This window comes from Opisthocomus hoazin, chromosome 5, assembly GCF_030867145.1.
Source record: "Opisthocomus hoazin isolate bOpiHoa1 chromosome 5, bOpiHoa1.hap1, whole genome shotgun sequence".
Taxonomy (NCBI): Eukaryota; Metazoa; Chordata; class Aves; order Opisthocomiformes; family Opisthocomidae; genus Opisthocomus; species Opisthocomus hoazin.
Window position 1 is genome coordinate 23,644,018 of NC_134418.1, and position 16,039 is coordinate 23,660,056.

The 16,039-nt window shown below is 37.2% G+C and overlaps 1 long non-coding RNA gene across 1 annotated transcript in view; it reads right to left on the reverse strand.

Moving 5' to 3' along the window:
* Positions 1-4,110: 4,110 nt before the first annotated feature.
* The window catches only part of LOC142361540 (uncharacterized), a 53,873-nt gene continuing 41,944 nt past the window's right edge, over positions 4,111-16,039 (reverse strand). Inside the window, exons 3-5 of the long non-coding RNA XR_012764158.1 lie at positions 9,797-9,934; positions 8,346-8,494; positions 4,111-4,764 (exon numbers count right to left, since the gene is read on the reverse strand). This is a non-coding gene — a long non-coding RNA (uncharacterized LOC142361540). The remainder of the gene's footprint in view (positions 4,765-8,345; positions 8,495-9,796; positions 9,935-16,039) is intronic.

Sequence of the window (16,039 nt, forward strand, 5' to 3'; positions counted from 1 at the left end):
AATTTATATTTAAGGGTAAAAAGAGGTGATTTTATAAATTCAATATGGTTTTTTACAAAGCAATAATAATTAATAACAAACTTAAGTATTACTGTGTTTAAACTCAGTTTCACTTGTCCTTCACATGTTTTTCTATATTCTTTATTTACCTTTCAGGCAAACTTTCCCTCTTTCCTCAAAGCTCTGGTACAATGACTGTTTGGAGGAGTATCAGGAATACTTAAGTCCTCAAAGGAAAACCGTTGTTTTTTCCCAAGTGCCAGAAGACATAAAGTTCCTTTGCACAGATATGCAAGAGAAATAAGCTGATTATTGCCTGCATCAGTCGCTACAAAAATACTAACAGTAATCAATATACTTCACCAGAAAAGTAGTGTAGGAGTAAATGCAACTATACCTGTGGAGTTGTTTCTTCTGAATTTTGTAAAATCACACTGTGTTACCAAAATGTAATGTATGTATATGTATGTATTACAGATTGCACAGCCACCCTATGTTGAGATTTCACAAATTCTCTACATTTCACATCCATATTATGTCTATCTCTAGAATATTCATCTAGTTATGAGATTTTACACTGATAAAGTGAGAATTCAAGCATTGCTGTTCTCATTCTGAGAAACTGAGTCATACACAAGTGCATTTAAATGCAGTTTATTATTCTTATCAGCAAAGAATGAAGTCCTAGAGGAATCTGTGCTGGAATGGTTGCTTCCATGACAAGAAGAACATCATAAAGATTTTAAGCGGGACTGCTGGCACCACCTATTATTAAGGTTGGCCAGTGGTTCCTATATTCAGTTGATTACAACTTTGGTTAGGCTCAAGAATCTGAACTCAAAGTTTCCATGCTGAGTGAACAACTCAGGATGGATTTATTTGCACTTTTTTTCTGCCATAACTGTTCAACAAAACAGATTTTGTATTCCCAAGAAAGTGTCAAAAGAATACAAATCAAATTAGATATAGTTTCCTTGTATCAAAAAAATCTGCAATGCCACATATTTTGGAATAGAAAGTTTTGCAAAGTTTGTCAAGAATGTGTCTGTGGTTACCTCATTAAAATCTTCTTTGCTCATATTATAAGCCTCTGAAAAGCTTTCACATGTTCATCATTACAGAACTGCTAATAAAAGCCATATGGAATTACTTGAATCTTTTCTCAGATAACTACTATTGCCTGGAATTCCTGTCAGCCATACTAGTAGTAAATTCAGGAAGTTCACTTTTTTGCACTACTCTAATAGAAAAGTAGCCTTTTTCAATGTAGAGACAGAAATAGACCTGCAATAAGTTAGAAAGAAGGACATAGGAACCAGAGCTAGGAACATAGTGGACAAGGAATTTTGGGTTCAGTTCTCACTTTTTTCATGAGAAGGAGCACAGGATTAAAAGACTGAAAGAGAAGAGGTTAGTAGGTAGGTGGAAAGCTAAAGCATTGAACTTGTGCTGGTAAACAGAAATGATAAGGAAAGATCTAAGAATAAGGAGAACAAAAGAAGTGGAGATGACTGGAGAAGAGCAAATGTATTTGAGTAAACCCTTACTGACTGCACAGAGAGCCTAGATGAAAGAATAAAGGAGATAAGTGAAATAAGATGAGCTGGAGGAGAGAACTGGGAGAGGGTAGAAAGGCAATTCAGTTAATGACCAAATTATAAAGAGACAAACTAGGGCTCTCTACTCTTCTAACTATCAGTGTAAGCCAAAGAGATTTTTATTCGCATTATGGAGGTGAAACGCTCACTCTAAGATTAGGAAGACTGTGATTTCTACCGTTGTATGATGAACTGAACTGTGTGATAGTTCATTGCATGTGTACCCCATTTCATGTTCTGTTTACAGTGGATGGTTGAACAACAGAGAAAAAGGCTACTTGTCCAGGCTACTGCCTTCCTTGTTAAAAAGTATGCTTATGGGGAAGAGAAGACTGCTCTCTTAGGGTGAGCATCTGGTCAACTTGAAAAATACTAGATGAGGCAGGCAGTCACTAAGGGATGAGGGAGACTGAGACCTTATGAGAAGCAAAGAGCCAGTTGTTCAGGAGAAACAAAAGCCAAGCCTGGGAGGGAAAAGATTTCTTAAAGGCCTGGAGAGAATGCACGGAGTTTGTTCACCCAGAACACGTGGAGTTATTTCAATAAAAAGAAAACCTGGAACAAAGTATATAGCGGGAGTAAGGGAGAATTGTTTCAAACCTTCTCAGGTAATTCTGAAGTGTGAAACAGACTACATCTGGGGTTTACCGGCGATGTTTCTTTGTTTTTTTTATGAAAAGGATTACCTTGTTTGAGTTTATGTCTGTTCAGATTCTAAATAACCCAGCTTTAAAGACTGAGAGCCTTTGATGTCTTCTGGTGTACCAATTTTAAGGAAAGGAACAGAGAGATCTACTCCCCTCAAGGTTCTCCTCTATATGGGTTTATCACAGGCCAGCCATGCAAAAACTTTGCAATACAAGGTAGAACAGTTAAACCACACCATTTACAGCAAAGTTTTTTCATGCAGCAAGTTCCGAGTTCCTCCTTTTCTGGACAAACAGTTAATACCATGAATGCCTAAACTGCTGAACCACAGGATGCCTGCAGTAGCAATTGAAGATGCTGGGAACAGTACTCCAAACTGAAGGGCGAAGTACTCTAACTCAAACCAGTCTTATATTTATTAGATAATGCATCTCACTGTCCTAGTCATAAAATTAGGATAATTCTATCTCTTCACCTCTCCAATTTATTTTGAAAATAAATTCAATAATATGTTGTGGGGCAGCCAAGTACCATAAAGTTATGACTACCGTAAAAGATGATGTTAAAATTAACTAGCTTGTTAATGAACCCATTCAGAGCAGGTTTTTACTAGTGTGAATTTGAACTGAATAAAACATGGGTCATATATTGAAGAATGCTTTGCAATGAACAAGACCAGGAGGCCTTTGGAAAATATAGCCAGTGTTCATGCTGTTGAGAACAGTAATGAGAGAGTGGATGTTAATACGGGTGCAGAGTCAAGTAAAACAAAAAAAAAGATGCTTGGCTACAACTGAATATTTATAAAAAATAGAATACCTTTAGATGTAGAATTACTATGAAGGAGCTAGATAAAAATTTTGTACTATACATTTAAATGTGTTCCATATTATAAGATTGTCCTTTTAGGAAAAAATGTAACAGCATCAAGGCTATTAATGTAATTAGCACTCTGTTATTAAAGATATTTGCAAGATGGTCATGAATGTCAGAACTAATATCTCATTTTTATTCATTTAAACACATTTTTTGAAGAATCACTTTTCTCTGACACTTTTAACTCTGGATCTATTTTCCAGGCATTATTAGAGTCACTTTTGCTGCAGTTAAAGCTAGTTCCACAATAATACTACCCTCCACTATAATCTAGTCCTAAACAACTACCTTTGAAGGTCTAGGCCTCAGTGTCCCAGAACTAAATAATTTGCTTAAGAAATTCATTGTAACTGGTAAGAAGACCTTTTACAGAAGCAAGGATTTATTCACCTAAAGAACTTAGGCCCTACCTTAAAGGCCAAGTGCAAGGCATGAAATAAATTATTTAGGAAAGCTGCAGCCTTCATAATACTTGGATGGCTACATGCCAGATGGAAAATGTTGTATTATCAACAAATTTTGCATCCTAAGTTTTTGCAATGTTAGCGGCTTTGCACAAATCTACCAATTATTTTTCAAATATACTTCACAGTAATTTTTTAAGAATACTTCAGATTCTGTAGGAGTGAACAATGATAATGTTTTAAAATCAAAAAAGAAAGTGTTTTAAAATCAAGAAATTATCTAAATAAATAATAGGATCTCATTTGATCTAGGGATGACTAATTTTAAAGGGAAAGATAGTGAAAGATTGTACATGTATTCTGCCTGATAAGATTTGGGGATTTCTTTTGATTTCAAAGATCTTCATCTACTCTTAACTTTTTAATGAAACTACACATTTTTTGATTCCAGGTAAGAAAACATAGAACCATAGAATCATGGAATGGTTTAGGTTGGAAGGAATCTTAAAGATCATCTAGTTCCAACTCCCCTGCCATGGGTAGGAACACCTTCCACTAGACCAGGTTGCTCAAAGACCCATCCAACATGGCCTTGAACACTTGCAGGGAGCGGACAGCCACATTTTTTCTGGACAACCTGTTCCAGAGCCTCAGCACCCTCACAGTAAATAATTTCTTCCTTATATCTAGTCCAAACCTACCCTCTTTTAGTTTAAAGACATTACCCCTTGTCCTATCCTTACATGCCCTTGTAAAAAGTCCCTCTCCAGCTTTTTTGTAGGTCCCTTTCAGGTATTGGAAGGTTGCTATAGGTCCTTCCAGAGCCGTCTCTTCTCCAGGCTGAACAATCTTAACTCTCTCAGCCTTTCCTCATAAGAGATGTGTTCCATCCCTCTGATCACCTTTTTGGCCCTCCTCTGGACCCGCTCCAACAGGTCCTTGTCTTTCCTGTGCTGAGGGCTCCAGACCTGGACGTAGTACTGCAGGTGGGGTGTCACCAGAGCAAAGCAGAGGGGCAGAATCACCTCCCTTGACCTGCTGACCACACTTCTTTTGATGCAGCCCAGGATATTTTGGGCTGCAAATGCACATTACCAGGTCATGTTCATTTTCTCATCAACAAACATCCCCAAGTCCTTCTCCGCAGGGCTGCTCTCAATCCATTCTCCTTTCAGCCTTTGTTTGTGCTTGGGATAGCCCCAACCCATGTGCAGGATCTTGTGAACTGGAATTTAAACCTGAAAGAGACACGTAGACATCTGAAGACTATAGCTTAGAATAGATTAAATATGAAGGACAAAATAAAATAGAAAGGATTCAGAAGGAAGTGTACTCATATTGTGTATACCTTTTAATGAAGACAACAATGAAGTGGCATTTTCTGAGGTACCTGAAAAGATCAGTGTGCATTAATTATGCTTGGAGTGTTGAATTGAGCTCTTTTGAGAAAATTTCTGAATCTGGCTGATTTTAGAAACCAGAAATATGATAGTGAAAGGTATGAGATCATAAACCTGCTGAATAATTGAAGAAAATCTGCTACTAGATCATATGCCATGATTTGGAAATGACAAAAGGAGAAAGATCTGGAAGCACTGTTCAATCACTGCATTGCTATGAGATATTTACATGACTCAGAATTTAGAAAAAAAAAACGTTACATGGAAATGTGATAAGAATTATTTCTAGTAGAGATAGAAAACCAGTAATATTATCATACAAGTCACTACTGAAACCTCACCTAGAATTCTGTGACCAATAAGTACAAAAATTCTAACTGGCAAAGTCCAGAGGAAGATTGCTGAGACAACTTGAAGAAAAAGAACATTAAGAAATCTTTGCACAAAGAAAAAAAATCTTAAAGAAGCAGAAAATAAACCTACATCATAACATCACAGAATCATAGAACACCAGGTTGAAGGGGACCTCAAGGATCATCCGGTCCAACCTTTCTTGGCAAAAGCACAGTCTAGACAAGATGGCCCAGCACCCTGTCCAGCTGAATCTTAAAAGTGTCCAACGTTGGGGAATCCACCACTTCCCGGGGGAGATTATTCCAATGGCTGGTTGTTCTCATTGTGAAAAATTGTCCTGTTGTGGACAATCAGAATCTCCCCAGGAGTAACTTGTACCCATTACGTCTTGCCTTTTCTATGTGACTCATTGTAAAAAGGGATTCTCCATCTTCTTTGTATCCACCTTTTAAATGCTGGAAGATGGTGATAAGGTTTCCGCTAAACGTTCTTTTCCAAAGGCTGAACAAACCCAGTTCTCTCAGGCTTTCCTCGTATGGCAGGCTTCCCAGTCCTTTGATCATCTTTGCGGCCCTTCTTTGGACCCAAGGATGTTCACAATATCCTTGTACAACAGTGACCAAAATTGAACACACTATTCGAGGTATGGCCCGACAAGCGCTGAGTGGGATAATTACTTCTTTATCTCTGCTGGTGATGCCCTTGTTAATGCAATCCAGCATCCTGTTGGCTTTCTTTGCCGCAGCAGCACACCATTCACTGGTCTGTTGTCCACCAGGACCTCCAGGTCCCTTTCTGCAGAACTCCTCCCCAGACAGATGATCCCAGCCTGTGCTGCACTGCTGCATTTTATTTTTCTAGATGCAAGACTTTACCCTTGTCCTTGTTGAACTTCACAAGGTTCTTGCTGGTCCTCTCTTCCAACCTATCCAGGTCTTGGTGGCTGTCCTTTCCAAAGTGTCCACTTCCCCACTCAGTTTGGTATCATCAGCAAACTTCATCAGGGTATACTTCATTCCATCATTTAGATCATTTATGAAGATATTAAACAGCGTTGTGTCCAATATCAATCCCTGGGGGACCTCACTTGTGACAGGTTGCCAGTTTGAAGAGGAGCTATTTACCACCACCCTCTGGGTGCATCCTTTCAGCCAATTCCCCACCCACCACACAGACCACTTGTCTAGACTGTAATGCATCAGTTTCTCAAGGAGAAGACTGTGGGAAACCGTATCAAAAGCCTTGGAGAAATCCAGGTAGACAATGTCCACTGCTTGCTCTACATCAACCAAGCCATTTACTTTGTTTTAGAAGGCTATCAGGTTTGTCAAGCATGATTTGCCCTTGGTTAATTTGTGCTGTCTTTTCCCAATCTCGTGCTTCATTTGACTTGTGATAGCCCCCAGGAAGATTCATTCCATAACTTTTCCAGGGACTAAAGTAAGACTGATGGGCCTATAATTTCATGGATCCTCCTCTAAGCCCTTCTTGTAGATGGGGGTGACATTAGCTTTCTTCCAGTCTTCTGGGATGTCCCCTGATCTCCATGGCTTCTCAAAGATTATGGAGAGTAACCTCAGCCAGGTCTCTTAACACCATTAGGTGGATAACATCTACAAAACTCTAGGGGTCAAGATCCTGTAATAGTTCACATACCAACTCTTCATTGACAGTGGGTCTGTGTTTGCATGAACCTGGATTTTTGTTCCAAAGACCTGAGGCCCAACAGTGCTGGTAAAACAGAGGTGATGAAAGTGTTGAGTTTATAATTATGTTTGGGCAAAAACAGGAAACCAGGAGATACTTTAAAGGATCGTTGTCATCCAGTATCAAATTTACCTTCAATATAAACTGACAGTCAAAACCCACATAAAATATGAAAGAACATTTCTAAACTGCTGAATAATATCCCAAAAACCTTTTTGAATATGAGACAAGAATAATGGAATAAGGATCTTGGAGACAAGGATCTTAGGTTTTTCCAAATGGAAGTCTGAATCATTACACTTACATGTGGAGTCATATGGAGTGGTATGGATTATGAAGCAGCAAAATAAAGGCAATCCTAGAAACTGAAGTTTGTGAAATACGCTTCATGTGTCTGATTTGTTGATAACAAGAGTTTTAGCATAATTTTTAGTTAACTGGTTTTTAAAAATTTCTGCTGACCAGTGCAGTATTTTTTTTGCCCTTTAGCCACCATTCACTTGTCTCTAAAGCATCAAATATAGATGACAGTTAGAAACAAGAGGCTTCTCTTGTCCACCAGTATTTTTTCACACCTTTTTCTAAGCTGAACAGTGGAAAAGGTATCAGTAATAATTTTAGCAATATAATATTAAGAGAAACTTTGAGTTTGAAGACTTTGGAAGAGCAGACTGAGAGCAAAGCCTACTACTGATATGCGTCTGCCTTCTAGGTGAAAATATTCAGATCCCAAGTTTTGCGAATACCCAGGAAAACCATGTTTTTGAGTCTTTTGAATTGTTGTACTGAAACTATAAAATTTGTTAAGAGTTTTTGAGATGGATTTCATGCCTTGCAGTATCTGACAGCATACAATGGCAACAGAATTAATATTCTCTTAGTCCCTTGTCATTTGTCACACAGTTGCCTCCTTTCACCTCCTGTTATTGAGGACAGAACTGCAGGACTCAGAATATCTCAGGTGAAAAAACAAAAATCTACTTTTTTTTTTCTTTTGCTTTATCTTCTTTATTTTATACATGCAGGTGTAAGGCAGAAGTCAACAGCAGTTTAAGTGTTTTAAAGTTAAGAAAGCCTGTACTGACTTCACTTAGCCGAATAAAAGATTTATTATCCTGAGGTAGTAAATACTGATGAACTTGTCTTCATTCAGCCTGGCTAAATGTATTTTCCCCTGCAGTCTAAATTGGGTAGAATTCTCCCAAATGTTACTACTTTCCATCTGTGAACAGGTAGATATTTTTTAAACACATAGAACAATTTTCATTTACATTTATTAAACTCACTGTATTTATATAAAAATAGATTTTTATCTGAACAACAAAAGGACAGACATTAAAAAAAAAACCTTTCCTTACCCTTATTCCAGGCTCAGCTCCTCTTCTTAACTCCCAACTCCTTTCTCCACCCAGATAAGCACAGGGGCTATGCATGGCGGTATCACCATTTAGAGTAAGGTGGCAATAAACAGTGGTGGATGCTCTCTACTAATCACCGCCCTCCCCACCTGGGGAGCGGAAAAGGGAGGAAAAGGGAGAAGGACTTACAATTAGAAATGAAAACAGCTTTACTGATAATACTACTGATAAGAGAGAACAACGCAAAATGTACAAAACCAATACTGAGTTTCCCAGAGTTGGGTGCCATGGGTGCTGGTGTCCCACCAGCAGCTGCCAGGCAGGCACCAGACAGTCCTGGACTGGACCCAGCAGCAGATAGGAACTGGACTCAGGAATGCACAGATCAGAATCTGGATCAGAATCGCAGGCAGAACAAGGAGCAGGGTCCTGTTCAGAAGCCAACCACGGATGAAGAGTGCGAGAGCCTCGTGATCCCTCAGCTTTAAACTGAGTATGACATGTGTGGCACGGAATACCTAGCTGGTCAATATGGGGTCACCTGTTCTGTCAGCCCCTCCCCGCAGGTATGACCCTTTACAACTCCTCAGTTGTGGGAGCTAAGAGGTCTATCAACAACCTTGGTTGCTATAGTAATAATTATAAGCATCAGCCTTTTCTGCATTCCATTCCTACCATTAGCTCAGTAAAACTATAAACATTAGGTGTTATCAGCTTTGGAGCGGTCATTGTCTGTAAAACATGCAGCTAACATCAGAAAAATGCAATTACTTAGAAGAACTTAACTGAAAGGAAGATTCACTAAAGGAGAATTGGTTCTGTTTTACCCAAAACCAGGACAGGTGGTTACAGTCAATGTCTCTCCCTGCTGATCTTTTTTCCCTATGCTTGTCCTCTGCTCCAGTGTGGGTCCACCACTGGCTACAATCCTTTAGGAATACCCATCTGTGCCAGCGCACTTCCTCCACGGGCTGCAGGGGAATATCATCTTCGCCACAGAGTACCAGTTTCTCCTCTATTTCTGACCTTGGTGTTTGCACTGCTGTTTCTCACTCTTTGTCTTCCACCCTCTTCTCCCTGTTGAGCATTTTCCGCCCTTTCTTAAACATGTTTTCACAGGGGTGTCACCAATTTGGCTGACAGGCTCAGCTGTGTCCTGTGGTGCGTCAACTGGAGCCGGCTGGAACCAGCTGGAACTGGTTGTCTCCTCACAGAGGCCACCCCTGCAACCCCTCCCTGCTGCCAACACCTCACTAGTAAACCAAGTACTTAACGTGAAGGAAGTTTAGCACAGATTATTGTGTATGCACAGTTTAATAAAGAAGACAGAAACACAGGAGGGAACAACAATGCATATCTCTTTCTCTCTAACTGAAAATTTTCATTGCAAGATGTTGAAAACACACTCACATTTTCCATTCAAGGTGTAGTTAGCCTCAAGTTCCACCTACCTGAAAGTTACATCCATCAATGAGGCAGCCTGCTTCCATTTTAGATCTACCATCAGCATGCTTTAGAAAGGTATCTTCGGATCTTAATCAGTGTGGAGAATCAGAGCCATCATAATTTTCTACTGCTATATTTTTTTCCTAGAAACAAAGCACGGTTATGGACCATCCTGTCTTTCATTGAGGAGATATTACCTACAATTACGTAAAGTATAGGGCATAATTAAGTTTACAAGCCTGTGCTCAAAAAGTAGCTATTTAGGAGCATTCCAAAATTTTATAAGTTAAAGTGTATTTCCCTGTGTTTTCAAAACAGCCAAAATGAGCATTGCAGTATTTCTGTCATGCAGGGCACTGCTAATACTCGATCTAAACTCCATGGTTACCAGGAATTTGCTTTAGAGTTGCAGTCCTGATGCTATCTGCTCAGTATTGCTTTCATTACTGGAAGTATATTATTCCATTAATATATTTCTGAATTCTAAGGAAAACAAAAATGTGCATTCTGTACTGTTCAGCTGACATTACATACCTACCTGGTCAAACAGAGTAGCAGAATGGGTCCAAATGAGAATGAAATGTCACTATTGAATGGGATGGAGGTAGTGAAATGATGTCAGCAACAGGTTTTTATTTCTTCATACAGTAGATTGTGGCAGCTAGCATATTTTAAGGCAAAGTGAGACAAAACAAAAATATACACAACCTCTATGATATCTTTTCCTATCAACTTCTTCTGGCAGTATAACTTAGAAAAACATTTTTGTATTTTTGTTAAAAAACAAGGTTATGGGTGGTATGTGTACCTACATTTCGTGTTTGCATTCTATTTTCAAGGGAGGTTTAGAGACCTTTTATTTATTCAAGGCATTATATACTTTGGATGAATTATATTCTTTTTGCAGTGGTTCCTCACTTTAATTTCTCTTTGGTTTCCCCTAGGCAGATCTTTGTTTGTAAATATTTATCTCAATGTTAAGCCATATTCTAATACAGCTTTCAAAAAGTTCTTTGTCACTCTCTTCATACCTTGCTCATAGTTACAATATTCTTTCTCAAACAGTTGCGATATATGTAATCCTGAAAGCTGCTTTGATCCCTGAAAGAAGCTTGTTGGATTTTATCAGTGTGGATTTGGAAGATAAGTACAACCAACTCTACACAGGATTAGAATCTGGATCTGTATTCTTACTAAACTACCTGACTTCCCTGTCCTCAGTAAAAAGTATAGTTTTTAGCGCTGTGGCAGAACATGCAACATCAGAGCCTTACTGAGAAAAAATTACCTTAGAAAAATTTAAATCCACCTACTTTCTGAGTAAACCATAACATCCTTTTCTTCATACTGACATATATACTCCTTGTACCTGCTGTGATCACCTGCTTTTTGTCAATGTATTGTCATAATCACTCACAAGTTGTAGACATACAGACCTTTAAACAAAGGTTACTGTACTATTAAAATAATCTGAGATTTTGTAGCATCTTATACTCCTGTCTATATTGAATGATAATTGGTGCTTTTAAAGATAATATCAAACTAAGTCTGTGGGATTAACAATTAAAAAATTTAGAGAGTATTTTCATTTTCAACCTTTTTGTCCTGTTGTACAAGCCCCAGAATAAATGTAAGAGGTGCAAGACTCTCTCTGTATCTTCTCAATAGGAGAAATATTTTCTTCTGTTCTTCTGGCATTCAGATTAATATCAAACTTCCATAAGACAATATTTCTAATAACTTTAAAATGCAACTAGAAGTGTAAACAATATTGTTACACTAGTGCTAACTTTGAAGGCACAGATAAAAAGAGTTTTACAGAGATGTTTTAGTAATTGATTATTTTTAGCCACTTGATATTGGAAAGGTTTTCTGCACCAAATATAAATACATATAAATTATGTATAATTATTTTGTAACAGGTACTCTATGTCTATATGAAGTCCAGGTTCAGTTTGTAAATCCCTGGATGTGATAGGACAAGGAGCAATGGCGTTAAACTAAGAGAGGGTAGATTTAGACTGGATATGAAAAAAAAAAAAAAGAAGATAGTTTCAAAATATGTGATATTAAATTAGAATTATCTGCATTGAAAACCTTGATTGTAAAATTCAGTGCTCTTGCTTCCTTTTAGGTTTCTATTCATTGGAAACATGACATCTGAAAGAAAATTCCTTATTTTTGAAATCTATTATTTTTAACAAAGGAATGATAGTTAAAAACATTTAGGACAGATCTAGAAGCTGAAGTATATTCATAAGAGGAAATAAATATGCATTTATTTGTAATGAAAATAAATGTCTTCTAATGCTAAAATTGTAAGTAATTATAGAAGACTAAACTACAAAATATGGGATCCATGGACCTCATCAAGGTGTTAGAAAACATGAGAATTCTTGCAACTCAAAACTATATTGACCTGAATTTTTCTGCTGACATAATGTATTCTTTTTTGCCTGCTAGAGCCAAACACTTGTCACTGTGTGTAGCCCTAGAGCCAAAAAGAATGCCCAGCTTGTTTAATATGTTAAGTGCTGTCTCCAGTCAGGAAGTCCCTCCTGTGATATTTAAGTGCCAAAAAAGATGATCTGCAAAGTGAAGACAAGTACACAGAATTCTTGAGTATCTGAAACTGCCAACAAGACAAATTGTTTTCATAGGAAGTACCTAAGAAACCCATTAGTACCACTTCCACTTGGAAGCCAGAACGAAACATAAGAGCACAGCTTGTTTGTAAAGCAAGCCTATGGCAGACAATGACATTGTTGGCACCTGCAGCATAAAGGAGGAAATTGAGAAAAGTTGTCCTGGGTGTTGAGATAACTAATTCAATACTATTATAGTGAGCTGCATCTGTGGCTGGATCGAGTTTTACAAATACACACACAGACAGAGGCACCGAATCCCGCAAGCTGCACAGCAGGAGCCCAGTACTCAAGACCGTATATTCTGAGCTTCTACCCTTTCTTTATACAACATATTTTAAAATGAATGAATGTATGTCAGGATACAACAAACACGTTCAGCTTCACTGGATAAATACCTTTTCCTGATTGATGTCTCTGGTAATGAGGTCAGTCCAGAAAGTAATAAACGACGAGAAAACCTCCTATTCCTCTTTGGTTTATGTTTCACCTAGCCTTCTCAGTGATTTTGTCTATGGACTGACATTCGTAATATTCCTGATATTTAACAGTTAATTAGAAGTGAAAATTGAAGACATCATTTTTTAGATAATTTGCAACAATCTTCAGTTTTAACTGTCTGAATAAAAGCCCGCACTCAAATTTTTCTCTGTTTGTTTATGTGTATTTCTGCGAAAGTCTTAGATCACTTGGGAAGATAAGTTTTATATAAATTCAGTTATCATTGCTGCTGTTTTAGCTGCATTTGCTGACAACTAGGAAGGATGTGATATTGTGAGTGATTACATTGAAAAGTTATCTTCACAACTAAGAGGGTAAGAAAATTCAAGTTTCACACTACAGGTTTTTTCTCATTAAAAAAAAAATCTGTTGAAGGATCAGGCCTTTTAAAGAGTTTAATTTGTTTATTTGTTTACTCATTACAACTTTTTGACCCAATATAGTTTTTAAAGAACTGGAAATCACATTACAGACTTAGGCCCCTGAGTCTGTGACTTTCAGCTTTGCATTCCTGGAGTGAAAAAAATCCAAAATAAACTGGAAGGATCACATTGTTGCCTCTTCAAGATTCTTCCTTTATAAATTGACCATTATTGATAATAATTTTGTGCATGTGTAAATCATGTTTGTGTTAGATTTTTGCTCATATTAAGCAAATTCTTTATTTCTCTTAAGCTTATAGCAAAGTTCTTGTTCGATTCAGTAGGACCTGATTACACCATTTCTGTATATTTTCATGGAATAACAGATCTTTCACAATTATGAATTTGACAAAGAATAAAAAATGAAGCAATAGGCAGACATTTTCTTTCCCATAGAGGAAAAGTGTTACACACTCATTCAATGAAAATATGGAAGAAAGCCCAGCTAAAACTTCTTGATATATATATATCTCCGTATATCCATTTTTGAGCATATATATTTCATATTTTTTAATGAATTTACTTTTCTACAGATCTGGAAGAAAAGAAGAAAGTAATATTCTACATCACATTTTGTACGGCTGAAGCAGAGAACGCTACCAACCTTCTACAAGTCACGGCGCAAGTCTGCAGTAAAGCCAAGAATACAATCTACTACTTTAAGTCATGATATATAGATACCTACCTCTATCTACCTATAGATAGATCTATATGATACATACATATAGATAAATAGATATATTTAGATATCAAGAAGTTTTAGCTAGGCTTTGTTTCTCATCTATTACAAAATATTTATTCTTTTATGTGTATATAAATATATATTCACAATTACACTGCTAATATAATATCATTTTGTTTTAATCAATATATATTTTTTCATGGCTTCACAGACATCGGCTTCTCAAAGTGTTATTCATTCTTCAAAACACAAACACAAACACTAAAATGTACAGTCAGTCAATAGTGTGTGGAGGAAGCCTGTACTGCAAGCAGCATATTTGCAGTACTAACTCCTTGATCTTGTTGCCTGTCTGTCAAGAGACATTAAACTAGCAGGATCCACACAACCACACCAGAGCACACAGGTAGGTATAGCTTGCTCAAGGATCTTCCTGGTTGCCTTGTCTGCCACCTAGTGTAAAGCAAGCTAATCATGTTGAGACTATAGGGTTTTTTTAATATTTGTTTGCTGGTTATGAATCAGTTGGAGGTCCACATTGAAGGAAACTTCTGAGATTCAAGATAATATTAAATGCAACACAAAAAAATACATTTGGGTTTGATCCAACATCTTCTGAAGCTGATAATTAATATTCTAAATATAAATTTTAAAAAGATGAAAAAAACAGGAGGTTAAAAAACATCTGCCAACATGACTTTTAGGGCAATTCTGAAATATACACGAGGACGAAAAGGGTCTTGTAGGCATGTTAAATCTAAGTAGCCTGATTTTAAGGCTGTTGAACACTCATAAATCTCACTGGCTTCACAGCATTTATGCATAGCATGTCTATTTCAGAATACGAGAAAATAATGATCTGTGAGGAAGAGCTACAGTGGGAGTTCTTATTTAGTAATTTACTATTTATTTCTAGGTTAATCAGATCTAATTATGTTTAAGATGCATTTTAAATATTGCACAATGATTAAAATATCTAGTCCATGGCTGCCTACCAAAGTGGTGAAGTGACCTTGATGACTCTGGTCCCTATTCCTATAACAAAACATACATCACCAGTATTTATTTTATACATGATCTGGTCTCACCTGCTGATTAATTATGAAGAGTTTTACACGTTGATCATCTCACAGTCTAGGCACTGAGCTCTGCGATGTCTAAGTCTCTCTCAGGTTTAAAGGGTCTCTATCTATTTTGTCTTAAAACTTGTATTTTCTGCCTTTCTCTTGTCCCCCTCCAGTCTATAGAAAAATTTTTTAAAAACTTGTCTTTTGTGAAGCCCTGAAAAGTTGAGGAAAGAGCAGCATCTTTAGTCAGAAAATAGCTCAAGGATGTTCAACTGCAATGTCTAAAGGCCTTTCTCTTCCTCTGCAGCAGGCAGCTGCAGAAATTGATCTTGATCTGATAGAAGGTGGCCAGTATAGGAAACTAGATATGTTTCCTTTGACCAAAGAAGGATGTCCTTTTGTTTCGACATACCAAAATAGCAACCATCTTCTGTTTTTTTATGTGGTCATTCTAATATGTTGATGAAGAGATAAATTGAATGTTTTGTCATGACCTGTAGCTAAACTATCCAAAACACCTAATTCAAATTTTTGTGAAAGCATCCTTTTAAAAGGCAATTCTTATTTTTGGGTTACAATTCCATAGTCCAGACATTCTTTAAATGAGCTTCCAATATATACCACTTAGTCTTCCAAACACAGAATCAGCCAGCCTCAGGACTTAGCACCTGTAGAAATTTCCCTTTGTTACTCTGCAAGCAGTATGAGTATCCAAAGGTTAGAATGCATCTTTCTGAAAACAAAATGTGATTTATTTGCACACAGAGGGGATATTCACCGAGAAAAAAATAAAATGCATATATGTACTCTCCTGCCTATTCTTGGCATTTCCTTCTACATCTAGACGAAGATACAATTAGCCTTGTCTCCATTTTGGTTTGCTGTTAGACCCATATTCCTGCTATGATTCTCAGCTGTATTTATCATCCAT